General features: G+C 45.2%; 1 protein-coding gene across 1 annotated transcript in view; it reads right to left on the bottom strand.

Moving 5' to 3' along the window:
• The window catches only part of satb1b (SATB homeobox 1b), a 73,919-nt gene extending 69,959 nt beyond the window's left edge, over positions 1-3,960 (bottom strand). Inside the window, exon 1 of the mRNA XM_030102025.1 lies at positions 3,568-3,960. The gene's annotated coding sequence lies outside the window, so the exon portion shown is untranslated. The remainder of the gene's footprint in view (positions 1-3,567) is intronic.
• Between the last annotated feature and the right edge of the window lie 10,121 nt (positions 3,961-14,081).

Below are 14,081 nucleotides of genomic sequence, written 5' to 3'. Positions count from 1 at the left end.
GTCTGCAGAAAGCGTGACGAAACCGACGTGACGGACTTCTTTTTTTTTTTTTTTTATCTGGCGGGGAAGAAGGGACACGCCAAGCCGTTCACGAGGACCCCCAAAAAGACAATGTGACGCTTTTATCACTATAAGCCAAGGAATCTGGATCAACAGTATGCAAAGCGTGTGCCAGAGGAGAAGCGAGCCGGGGCCACGGAAATATCCTGCTCAAGAAGTTTACAGATAAAGACAAAATGAGCTGAGACTCCTGAATCCAGCGCTGAGCGCCGTGCAGCCAGGGTGGCATGTAGATACGGAGAAAGGAGGGGGGGTTCTTACATTTTTCAGCCCAGGAATGCAGGAGTCATGATTAACTTCTTTTCTTTTTTTCGCCCACAAACTAGTTGCAACATGTCATCAAAAAGAAAAAAAAAAAAAAAAAAAGAGAGTGAATCATTGTTATCTTTCTCGTCTATTAACGATCAGAACAGAGCTGCTCGGTGGAGAGGAGGCACGATGGCGGGGAGCGTGGCGGGATGGATTCCCCAAAGAGCCACACATTAAAAAAAAAGAAAAAAAAAAAGAGAGAAGAAAAAAAGCGAGACAGGCCTCTTATTTACTGGCGACAGTCTAATAAATACATTTGCTGGCAGCTAAACAGGTATTTACTCTGCGCCCTACCACAGGTATAATTTCACTGTTTGCTGAGCTGTTATTTTGCTACAGCGATAATTATCGAGGTGGTAAAGGAAGACGATTAATGGTTTTAGCCGAGATATCAGTCTCAGCAAAGCGAGGCGGCCGGGCTCGCCGAGTCCCGGCGAGGAAGGCTGCTCAGCGGCGGCAGCAGCGGGGGGAGTTTTAATAATCTCACGCAGGAAAAACTCAACTTTTTGCTTGTTTTTTTTTTTTTTTTAAAGGGAGTGGTGAGGCGTGCGGCAGAGAGAAGACGGGGAATAGGAAGAACCGCGAGCGGGCGTCTCCTGAGCCGAGGCTAATTGGTCCCGAAGGGTCACGGGACAGAAGACGTGAGCTTTAACAGGTGAAGTTCGGGCCCGAGCTGCCCGTTAAAGGCCGCCGCGCACGACTTCCTGCCCCGTACACTACTACAGTACAGTACAGGACGCCGCCGCCGCCGCCGCCGCCGCGCACGACTTCCGATTAGTCGTAACGAAACCAAGAGGAAAATAATTCGGCGCGTAACAAGGTTAAAGCTGCCAGTTAGAAGAAGAAAGGTGGAAAAGCCGAGGTGTTTTCCCCGCGCCGGCTCCTGATTGTAAATCACGGCGCTGTTATCGTAACACGTTCAGAGGATTTCACTCCACACTAATAAGCTGTGACAGATGTTTTTCCTTTTTTCTTCTCCTGCTGCTGGATGCGTGCGACGCGACGCGACGCGACCCGGCAGGTGTACCGTCTCCCACACTCCCGATTCTTATCATTCCTGCCAAGCAAGTTTTCCGGCGGGGAGGTTTTGGCCAAGCGGGCTGCCGTAGACCAGAGTGTGTCTCTGTTTGAAAGAGAAAGCGGTTTGGACTGAAGACGCGGCTAAAACCGAGAAGTTTTTGCTTCCACGCCTGGAAGAAATCGGGGTTACTTTTTCTATTTTCTGTTTACAAGAAGCGCCGGCCTGAAGCAGGAAAAGAGTCTGTTTCACAGCACTGACCAGATCAGCCGCAGCATCTCCAACTGCCACAGATCTGCAGAGATAAAACGGAGTGAAAAATCACCGCCGTTGAGCCGTAACCTCCTTTCTTTTGTTTTTTTTTTTCTTGTGAAAAAGTGTGTGTGTTGCCCATGCAGCGGTGCCATGTTTGACCTCATAACTGCATGCGAGCGAGCAGAGCGCACGCCCTGACCCACACGGCTCCGGATGACTCCAGAATAATTGCACGCCAATTATCTGATCAAGTTTTGAAGACGGTAGTTTTATCGGGGTGTTATTTTAGGGTTTGTTTGTTTTTTCTGTACCTGGATTGAAGGTCTGAGCGACTGGAGGCGTCCGTCTGTAGATTAGACAGTTTTAAAGATTTATAAACACTTTTTTCTTCATCGCTGGCTCAAGTGATTCGGTTTTTTCTTTCTTTTTTTTTTTTTTTTTGCATAATTGCACAGTTTTAAATGATAGTTTCTTCAAATTACATGTTGAAAAGGGACAATTTTGGGCTCATCCGAGAAGAGGAATGAGGTCCCGACCTCTTTGTCCCAAAGTTATTTCCACTCCAATCCGACATTAGACGATTTCCGAACATGATCCTTAACAGGTGAGACCGGCAGCTTACAGGATGAACTCTGCTCCCTCTGATATTTGTGGCGATATGTGCAGAATATGAGAGTGGAAGCCACCGGCCTGGCTGCTGCTGCTGCTGCTGCTGCTGCTGCTGTGTGTGTGTGAAATGTCAGCTATTTTCTACAGACGAACACAGACCTGAAACCCTTTAAAAACCTGTAAACCACACAACAGCGCTGCCCACGCACTTTTAAGATGGCACTACATCTTCTCATAACTGCGCTCTATTTTCTGTCACACACACACACGCACACACACACATGCACACACACACACACTCTGGTTCTACCTGAAAGTCGCTTTATCAGCTCTGTGACAAAAGCAATAAGGAAGACAAAACATGTCACACCAAGTCAAGCAGAAAGCCTCAGATCCATTAACTCCTCTTATTTTTTTAATTGTTTGCATTTATTCTTTTGTGTGTTTTTTTCTCTCTTTTTTTTTCCATCTTGTTGGTCTCAGACAGTTTTCTTTTTTGATTCTGCGTGAGAGTTACACAAAGTGCTTCATGCCACGGCCATAAAAGTGCTGAAGCAAGTTGACACGTAATTAAATAGTGAGTATATGGAGAGAATAAATGAAGTGGCTCTAATGGCCTAATAAAAAGTAGTAAAAGGAGATGGGCAGTTGGATTCTGCAATTCTAATAGACATGTCAAGCTGTGTGCTAACAACTGTGATTTGTCTGCACACACTGCGGTGACTGAGAGGGAGCAGTGGCTACAGACTCATGCAATGTTTCTATTTCAAATACATGTTTGGAAAAAAGAAAAAGAAAAAGGAGCAGGGAAGGTGAGCCTCAGGTCAGGAGCATCACTTCTCCTCCCTGCTGCTCCAGAAGTTGTTAAATGAATTAAAGGAGCTGGCTGCTGCTTAACCCTGCACATACATCACGAGTGCGCTGCTTATTTGTGCAGAAACGACACGGGCCCGTTTAGAATTAGATGGCACCAAAAAATAAAAAAATAAAAAAAAAAACAAGACTTGTGAATGCGTGCATTGAGGATTCAGCACGAAGCATGACGTGAAAAATAAAAAAAATAAAAAAAAATATTAAAACCGCTTGATGAAATATTCAACCCAAGCAGCCACTTTCTGGTCTGTGTGGGTTTTAAGTGATTTAGCAGATAAAATGTAATTCAGCTTCTGTAATTCCGAGGAGAGCGCCTTGTGGCTTGTTTTAATGAGGCGAGCAATAAAAAGAAAGACAGAAGAAACTAAAGAGATGCATGTGACAGGATGACAAACAGACAGAGAGAGAGCGAGAGAGAGAGAGAGAGAGTGCGGGGATCGTACCTTTAAAAGTCAGCAGTCGCTCGATCTCTTGTTTTCCATCAAAAGTTGAAGAACCTCTTCTCCACCGCGAGAGATCCCAAAAAAAATACGCGACCGGCTCTGTGGGAGGAAAAGTGTCTGTTTCTGTTTTGTTCTTAAAAAAAATAATAATAAATGAAAAAAAGTCAAAAGTCCTGCGGATGAGGAGGAGGAGGAGGAGGGAGGGAGGGAAGGAAGGAGCGAGAGGTCGTCTTGGAGGAAACCCGCGCCGGGGCGGAGGTTGAGGAGCGAAGTTGGCGGGGAAGCGCACGCACGCGTCGGGATGGAGCGCAAGAGAAGAGGACGCGAGGCTGAGCCGCGCGCTGCGGGCAGCGGGGGTGATGAAGTAGAGGAAGAGGAGAGAGAGAGCGGCAGAGAGAGAGAGAGAGAGTGGCGGCATGTGAGGAGGGCTGCTTTGAGAGGGTGGCAGGTAAATGAACCGCCCCTCCCCGTTTCTGATGCTCAAATCGATGATTTGCCAGCTGTGGCGCAGCTTGTCTCATTGCCCCACTTTGGTTTTTACAGCCGCTCCTCTCCGACGCGCCGCTCTCCGGGGACGCAGGGGGAGAGAGAGAGGGAGAGAGAGAGGGAGAAGTCACTGCCAGGAGAGCTCTCACACTCATTCATTTTCATATTTACACGCCACATGTTTGCATGTCAAGAAGAAGGGGGGAAAAAGTCTGGTAAATAAGTCGACTGCGCGCAGCGGCGCGCGTTGTTTTTTTTTTTTTTTTTTTTTCTTCCTAAACTCGGAATCGAGCGAAAGCCTGTTGTTTTACCAGCGGAGGGCAACATGCCAGCTTTCCTCCCGCACACCTGAGCGGAATATGAAACCATACCCCCCCATACCCCCCCCCCCCCCCCCCATCCTCTGCATATACATCAGATGCTCTTACAGACATAAAAGAGCTGTTTATTAAAAGCAGATGGGTTGATTTGCTTGAAATCCGAAGTGCGCAGAAATTTATATATATATATATAAATATATAGAGAGAGGTTGGGAGGAGGGGAAAAAGTTTTGAAGAATAATTAAGTTTGAACAATGCTTGTTGAAAGACGTGTTAATGCTGCAGTCTGTTCTATTTGCCTGTGTTTGCCGAAAGCTGCTTTTTTTTTCTTTTCGTCCTCCCGATTAATTTCGCCAATTTAAACAAAGCTTTTAGTGGGAAATAATTATTATTCTGACTATTCGGCGGTGAACATTTTTAATGCGTCGTTACTGAACTACACTTTTTTTTAATTGTATTTTATAAGCGCAAGCTGTTGCTTTCGCTCCTGCAACTTTGATTCAGACGCGCAGATGATTTCATTGCGGGCCGATGCAAAAATATAAAATACAAAAAAATGAAAAATATAAATGCACTTCCGTGATTCTGGGAAATTTACGCACAGATTTTTTTTTTTTCTCTTGGACATTTTTTTTTTAATATAAGGGCCTGAAGCTGAATCAACATGAGGATTGCAAAGAGCTTTTATTCTCTCCCTCGCTGCTCATGCATGTATTTCCGCTATTTTAATTGATTTGCAGCTGTAACTGTATTGACTGCAAAAAAATGTATAGAAATATAGCTGTTTTTTTTTCCCCCAAGTCAGAGTCTAAATTTAGACAGAGAAGAAATTCTCAAGTTTCAGAGTGTGGTAAATCGAGCTGAATAGTCTTAATAAAGAACATATTCCATGCAGGGAAAGGGAGAGAAAGGGACGTTTCATTCACTGATTCCTGTTTTTTTTTTTTTTTTATACCTCAATGTGTTGCACATAAATGTCTTCCAACAGAAAGGAATCAAGGGAGAGAAAAAAATGAGGGAATAGCTTCATGCATGGATGAATTTATTGTCTCAGAAGCATCATATATGTACATGCTCCTGCACATGTGGATACATTTGTGAGCTGTGTGTGTGTGTGTGTGTGTGTGTGTGTGTGTGTGTGTGTGTGTGTGTGTGTGTGTGTGTGTGTGTGTGTGCGTCACAGATTGTGGTTGGCATGAGGATTTTTATATCTGTCAAGCCTCTGTGTTTGACCGTCGCTGCACCTTGCACATTTCTACACATTCGTCTTGAGATTGAGTTTATTTGTGTGCATGCTTGTGTGCACAAGTGTGTGTGTGTGTGTGTGTGTGTGTGTGTGTGAGGCATGATTGACAGTTTGCATCTGCACACAGGCTAACTGCTCTGCACTAGCAGGTGTGCAGGAGCCCACAGGTAATGCAGCTGTTTACTTACAATATGAATGTGTTTCTTTTGCCGGATTTAGCATAATAACACACTGATCCATTTACATTTACACTTAATTTACACATCCCATTGAAAATAGAATTGGTGGTGGAGGGGTTGATGGGGGGGGGGGGGGGTTGTAAAAAGAGCTGGAAGACACTGACACAACACAACAGATCGTCAGAGCACCAGATAAAAAGGTTTGGATGAGGAAAAGTCCTGGAATTTATTCTGCCAGTGTGTGTATCGGTGGAGGATCGCAGAGCTCCAGAGTCTTTATTGTAAGCTCATACGCACAAATACTTCTCAGAAAAGTTCATTTGTTGTGGTTTTGAGACTCCACAAAAAGTTTCATTATGAAGTATCTCAGATCTGCATTTAAGAGTGTGTGTGAGAGAGAGAGAGAGAAAAAAAAATCACACATACACACATGCACACACACCCAGAATGTCTGCATATGATTCACACCCGCTCTCTCCTGGGAGACTGAATGGGAATTGAAAAGTTCCAGTAAAGATATTCAAATTTGCTTTCTGCATCATTATAAATTCATGCTAAGTTGGGGATGTTTTCATCATTACGGACAACAGCTGGTGATTTCAATGCAGCCTCTTGTTTTATCCAACAATTCATGTTCCCCCACATGGGCTGCGGTCCCGCCCGCGGCCACAAGGGGGACCAGTGAGTCTCCTGCCGAGGAGGAGGAGAGGCTGCTGAGGAGGAGGACAGCTCATAATGACCTCCCTGCATGAGTCTGCTTTCAGACTTTGGCTTTTAATACGCCGCCGTGCGATTGGCTGTGCCAATACGAGTGACTGAAAGAACAACAAACCCTGACCTTTTGCATTCAGACGCCGGGAACATTATTAGTGCGAGAGTCGTGGACGCTTTCCAAGACGTTAATGCAGATTGTTAATGCGCGTCGACGCCGCTGAAGCATAAAGAGGGCACGTGTAAAGCACACACGCATACACACACACACACACACACACACACAAAAAGGAACCAAATGTGTGTGAAGTGTAAACAAATCAAAGCAGACCTTGGAGCTGAGACATTTCAATCGTCTGTACTTTTTTTCTTCTTCTTCTTCGTCTTCTTCGCCCCCCTGAAAACAATAAACAGCACTTGGAAAATTACAAGGGTTATACACCCCAGAATTAATCTTTCCAACCCATAACTAAATGGAGAGACACACTGTTGCCTCTCCATCAAATGGGTATATTTTAATTACAGGCTATTGACTACTCAAAGTAATTTGTCTCAGAAAGATGCCCAAGAGCGAAAAGACAGGCGTCTGGTGGAGAAGTGGAATGCTCCGCCGCTGTTCTTTGGTCCTGTGGTTAGCCCTCTGCAACTTTCCTCTGCAGCTCTTTTAGAACCGCTCACCTTTTAAAGATTAACAAGGATTCCTGGGGAGACTTAAGGTTTGTCTCCCGGCTTTATCCGGGGTAAGCTCTGGATTTTCAGACTCTTTTCCTCTCCCTCTCGTCACCTCGCCGTGGAGCTGGAATCCCGGTCCGGGCTTTTTTCTTCTTTTCTCTCTTCTCCCTTCCCGCTTTTGCTTTTTTCAGCGCCGCTATAAAAATGTGCAGCAGAAGTACTTCACAGGCTCACCTCTCGGATGAGACGCTATTAATCGTCGTTTGCGTTCTGCCAAGGAGGACGGCGGAGATGAGAGCCAATCAGGGCAACAAAAGCCGGCCCACGGCGGCGCCTCCAAAGCGCGCACGCCTCCAGCTGTTAATGGCGTGTCAGTCAGCTGGGCGAAGGAAAACAGCCCCGAAGTGTAATTACTGTCTGGTGTGAACTCTCCCATCAGCTGTGGCGGCTTAATGTCACTTAGTGCATCACGGCGCGGCGGCGCGGCGGCTGAACAAGGGTGGCAGCTGCCCAGATGTTCGGGGACTCGTGGAGGGAAAGTTTCTCCTGCATCGCTCCGGAGATCACCTGTCAATCACTCCGCCGCACCGGCTCGGGGATGTTTCAGTGTCCCGGTAATAAGAACACCCAGGAAGCACCGAAGAGTCCAACGTCCGGAACTCAGATCTCTGAAGCAGTTCTGACTGCGGCTGGAGGTTCTGGGAAACTCTCAGAAGAGGACGCGTGTGGTGGTGAGCTCCGGCCTCACGGCGAGGAAATCTGCATGTTCTCCCTGAGCATGCAGAGGCTTTTTTTTTTTCACAGCCAGTCTGAATTCCATCCAGGTTTCAAGTGAAAAGGAATCATTTTTCTGTTTTCTTTTCAGAAAAGTTTTGTGTTTAAGAGGCAACGTTTTGAAATCGACGCCTGTTTCTAATCGCCAGAGTTGATCTCAGTGAACAAAAGGATGAAGAGAGGAACCCGTGGAACAATCAGCACCGTAATAACGATCAATAACATCCTCATCTTTAAATGTGATAAAGCCAAGCTGAGGTCGAAGCATTGAAATCATCCTACAGATCACTGAAGTAGTCTTGGGATCAGAGGTTTGAATCTCACAGCTGACCGGTCCCCGCTGTGACTCCCTGAGCATGACCTTTAACCTCCAGCAGCTCCTCAAGCGCCACACTGTCAACCAACCACTACTAGATTACGGAGGGATCGCTCACTTAATAATTGGCCAAAATTCTAATAAAATGGTGAAAAAAGAGAAATTGTTGCATGGTTTTGAGTATTACAACCATCCAGTTCACTAAACATCATTTTTGAAAAGTAAACGGCAAGAAAAAAACTTGTTTCCCAGAAATGTTGATTTATTCTTGTGCTGTTCCGCAGTTATGACATTTTGAAATGATTTTTCTAACGCTGCTTCAAAAACAACCAGTCAGCGATGTAAGAACTTATTAAATTATTGGGAAAATGTTTTTACAACATTGGTTTTATAGCATCTGAAGAGGGTAAAATTATTACTTACTGACACATGTAATATTACTGGCTATTATTTCAACACTAGTCCATTGCGTTCACATCTATGATTAGCTCCAAATGCTACAGCGGGTGGCACAGAGAAAGACCTGGTCTGGACTCGAACCCTTGACCTCTGAGGCTCGTTCCGGTGCAGACCGTCCTCTTTACAGTCCAGGAACATGTTCGGGTTAAACTGGAGACTCTAAATTCCTCGTCTACTGGATGGACGATCAACAGAATAACAATATAAAGAGTTTGTCAGTATTTTCATACCTGCTTTTCTCTGCTGGAGCATCACGTTTCCCTATTTGTATGAATCCCCATTATATTCCCTATTCATATGAATCTGACGGACTGAAACCCTTATCTATGAGCTATTTGCAAGACTGAATGAATGAATGAACATCGATTATTTTCCTTCCACGTTTGATGAGACATGCGAAACACTGCTCTTATTGTCCATCTACTGGGCACATGCAGAACCAATATTCACCACAGCGGTGGTGCATACAGTACATGCTGCAGCAGCGTTTCAGAAAAGTTGCATTTTCCTCCGTTTTCACAAAGATGGAACGGAGGCCGTTTTCAAAACGTTGCAGGTTCAGTAGACCTGAGCTCCTTAAAAACTTCAAAACCCTATCATGTAAACACACACACACACACACACACACACACACACACACACACACACACACCACACTCAGCTCAAACAGCTCAAAAACTCAAGAAAATGTCCAGTGTTTGAAGAGTCTGATCACCAGGCTCAGGCTGGTTGACGGTTGAGGGGAAATCCTCATTACTCAAATGGAGGTCTCACCTATAACTGGATTCACGGATCCATCCAAACTCAAAGTTCTGATCTGTTTATCGTAGCACCTGTTAGTGGGAGGAGTTTGAACAGTTTGTCTTTAAACTGATGTGTTTGAAGCAGATAACGTGCCAGTGTAAAGACTGGAGTGAGTCCGAGAAGAGCTCAGAGCTCCTCCCGACAGAGTTCTGTCGTTGATCGAACACAAAACGTACGCAAACGCAACGTGCACATATCTGCACGAGCGTGCAAGTAAGCACGTTTTATGCAGGATCTGTACAATACTGTTAGAGGTATTACTAGACAGGTCGAGCAAAAGTGTTGTCATAATTTTACCAACTCCAGAAACCCGACAATGACTAATGAAGATGTGAGTAATCAATTAAGTATTCTTAACTAGGACATAAATCGAGTTAGCAACTGAATAAAGGTTTGTTTCAGAGCGCAGTCCTTAAAGAGAATACCAGCCAACTGTGAGGCGTTCACGGTCCTCTCTCTCCTCTACACCAGCAGCACAGATAAGGATTTATAGGTCAAACACAAAGAGACGCACAGTCAAGTAAGAGTCAGCAGTTAACCTCAAACGTGTTTTTGGGCCTGCGGGAGGAAACCAGACGACATGTGAATTCCACGCAGATAAGCCCCCCGAACAGAGTGGAACACACAACACACACCACCGCGACACCACCATGATAAGAATTGACAATAGCTATTTATTTGGGCTGATCCATCTGAAGCCAGTGTTTAGCGAAACACATCCAGGGCTCATGTGTCTGCTGCTGTAGTAAACTTTAAATAAAGGGCTTTTATTTCAGCCTGAAAAATAAAATGACTGTATCCCGTTTGCCCGGGGAGCAGGGAGACAGCAGGTGCTTAAAAACTTCTGGTAAACAGTTCATTAAACCGCCGATACGTTGCAATGAAACCGGCGTTTCTATATATGTTAATAACACAGATTATTTACTACAAAAGCGGTGCCACCTGCACACGAGGACATTAAACTCAAATTTCCTGTCATGGCGTCGGGAGGAAAGAGCACGCTCAAGATGTTCCACATCGGCGCCGCGGAAAGTTTATGCTAAACAGCCTGCTGCCGTCCATTTATCCAGCATTTAACCCGGAGCGTGCAGACGTGGCTGGATGACGGACGGAGCAGCCGGGGAGCCAGGGGAGCCAGGGGAGCCGCGGCGGCGGGCGGGCCTCCGTGTTCGACATGCATCTCCACGCGGCGCCGGCGTCACAGCGAGACACCCTATCTCCTGGAGAGTCTATTAGCCGTGCTTAATTAAACAAATGTGATTAGACTGATCCGAACTCACACAACTGAATCCCCGGTAAGGACTGAGCGGCGAGAGGCGGCTGCCGGGGGGGGGAGCGGAGTCACGCACGGCTCGGCTTTATTAATAGCGCCTATTACACGCTAACGGGCGGCGCGGCGGCGAGTTAAAGGCGTGAGCGATGTGTGCGGGCGGGCGGGCCGGCGGCGCCGTCTCAGGTCCACTCCTGAAGTCTGTCAATCACACTGTGGGGAGGGGACGCGAAAACCCGCGGCGGCAGCATCAGCGCGAGGCGGCAACTAATAGGAGGTCGATTACTGGTAATTTAGAGCGAAACGCGTGGGCGGGATTTAGCCACGGTTGTCTGTTGTCACCAGGTGGAAAGCGACGTGGAAATTTTCACAAACTTGCGAGAGATGAATCACCGACAGACACAGGCAGATGAGAGAGAAACTAAAGTAACTCCATGTGCTAATATTTCAGGGGGATTTTAACCGTGAGTCATTTCAATTCACCGTCGAGCGTGGAACTGTGTCAAAAAAATATTATCTGCCACTCAGCTGCACTTTATTTGCGGAGTTTTCACAAACTGGGTTAAAGTTTGAACTCTCCCTGGCCTCCGCGTCTCCTGAATTTGATTGTGCAGTCATTAGTCAATCACAGCCGGGCTGCGCGTCCGGGCCAGCGCCGGCTGGAACAACGCTCCGTCTGTGTCTGGGTTCAGACGAGCCTCCGCAGGTAATACGGCTGCTGATACAATGTTAGGTCAATGTCAGTTCAGACTGATGAGGCCTTCACTTGCTGCTCACAGAGTTCAGGTAATATTTAACCGAGTTTGTCTCGATTGAATCAAGCACTGAAACCTGATTCTTCTGAAACGTCCACTTATCATTTGATATCAGTCAGTCTCAAACGGTTCGTCCCATATCGACACACAGGCACCAAATCTTCAGGTGTTTTTTGTTTTTGGATGCACGTGTTTAGATTACCATCTTGCATGAATGACTTTAAGGATGACCTTATGCAAGGATGCAAGAAAATAAAGCATCTTTAAGAACCTGAAACTCTGTCCAAGAGAGGAAAGAGCGCCGTGGATTCTTAACATACAGAGAAATAAACATCATCTACATAGAGCATCATGTCTAGGTCTCACTTTAAACAGTATACGTTGTAAAATTTCCAGGCGTATCGCTTCAGGGGTGTATTTCTCTGGTCTGGTTTACAGTTCAGCTCTGCTTTGAAAAACATTTGTTTTTCTTTAACAGGTTCCAGCACCTGTGGTTCTTAATGCGGAACGAAAGCAGGATGAAGTTCAGGAATGTTGTGTGATTGGTTGGTGATTCTGTTGATGGAGTCATACCTTCCAGATACCTCCTTTTGAACCGGCTAATTACCTCCGTGGTATAAATAGGTGAGCGATAAGAGCCGACGGAATCGACAGCCATTGGCTCGAAGTTGGCTACTGATTGGTTTTGTGCGCTTCAGTCAACGTCGACTGTGATACTGTGAGATGCAAATGTGATTAGCTCGTTCTCTCAACGGCAGAGGTCATGTAACCAAAGCAACGGCAGCAAGTTAAACCACCCAAACTTACTGTTAAATGAAATAATACACACTTTGCTCACCAGCAGGGAAGAAAACATGTCAATTAAAGCTACACTGATGCTGGATATAGTTGAGTTGATATTGTCTACATTAATTATGCTTTTTTTTTTTTCTTTCTTTCTTTCTCTTGAGGTCTGTGTGATAAAATTAGATTTGGTGGACAGCAGCAACTTAACATATGGTCAAGGTCAGCTGTGTGGTGGAGCTGCATCTCGCAGCATGCTAAGCACATTGCCAACGTGTGAAGAGCTTCCTGTCAGATGACGGGCTCAAACACTCTGCCAGAATAGCTTCCAACCCAAAAAATAAAGACAAATAGAGACGTCGGGTGGTATTTAGCTTCCTTTAAAGAGCACTGACATGCACGATCAAGAAGTGATTAAAAAAAAAAAAGTTCTTCTGCTACACAAAGAAGATTTAGGCCCAGGCGATGACACCTGTGGAAATAAGAGTGCAGGAGGAATTGACTGTGGATGCAGCGACGCTACTTTGTTTTCTTTCCGAACCATGTCGCGGTACCGCACATAATTATATAGGGCAGGTAGACATGATGTAACCATGGCAACGCATGTAGGCACCACGGCACACCTGTGTTCATGTTTGTGTGAGGCAGACAGAGACAGAGAGAGAGTGCATAAACCCAAGTGACAAACACAAAATTAATCTTTATCTGAGACATTAAGAAGCACGAAAGCATCAAAGCTAAGATAATAATTACTTTTTTCAAACGGGTGGTACCTTTCAAGGATATTTCAAGACTTCTCTTAAGATGTCAGGAATATTAGATTTCTCTGATGTATTGTAAAGTCTTTTGGGATTTGGCAAACTGAGCAAAACTGGACGTATTGGCTTTAAAAATTGATACAGTCAAAATCTGAACTTCATTCTTTTGTATTGGCTTCTGATTCCAGCTGTCCAGATAAAATTAAATCAGCTTAAACAGCTAATATAATGTCTAAAACTGGACACAATATCTTTCTTTCATTTTTAGGTCAACGAATGGTGGCCTGCAGGTCACCAGCATGGATCTCTGAGTGAGGCCCACCTGCTCCGGCAGTGAGAGGACGGAGAAGCATGTAGAACATGTCAAATGAAAGATATGGATCCACGCGATGACAGAAGATCATCAAAAGCATCAAAACTACAGATGCAGCAGTATGTGAAGTAAAAACCCAAAAATGTTCATTATATTTTGGTTGAAAATGAAACGTTTTGAAAATGGTCTCTGTAGACGAATGAAAACGCAACTTTTCTGAAACATTGCTTCTGCGCAAATAGTTCCCCGGCACTGTGCGAGATGATGAACGGGAACAATGTTTGCATGCAGCATGTCGTCAAACTCAACCTGAAGCCCTTTCTGAGGTGAGACTACAAAGTATTCAATCGTGTTATTCTGTTCAGGAAACATATAAACAACTTGACTGCAATAAAGCATTTCTTATGTAAGGGATTAAACTGTGTGATTCAACAGTTGCAGGAAAAAAAAAAAAAATCTATTTGATTCCAGGTAATTCAAACGTGCTAACCAGGCAGACATTCTGGAAAGGTTTCATTGGAACAAAGACTAAACGAGCCATCACATGACCCCCCCCAACTAATTTTCAATTAGGGATTTCATGGGTCAACGTCAAGGATAACGCAGTACGGGAAACTTTCCATTGATTGCCTGCCTGCAGCTTCATTCGTTTAGGAAAATAAAGGGAA

This window comes from Salarias fasciatus, chromosome 11, assembly GCF_902148845.1.
Source record: "Salarias fasciatus chromosome 11, fSalaFa1.1, whole genome shotgun sequence".
NCBI lineage: Eukaryota > Metazoa > Chordata > Actinopteri > Blenniiformes > Blenniidae > Salarias > Salarias fasciatus.
This window is presented reverse-complemented; position numbering and strand designations above follow the sequence as displayed.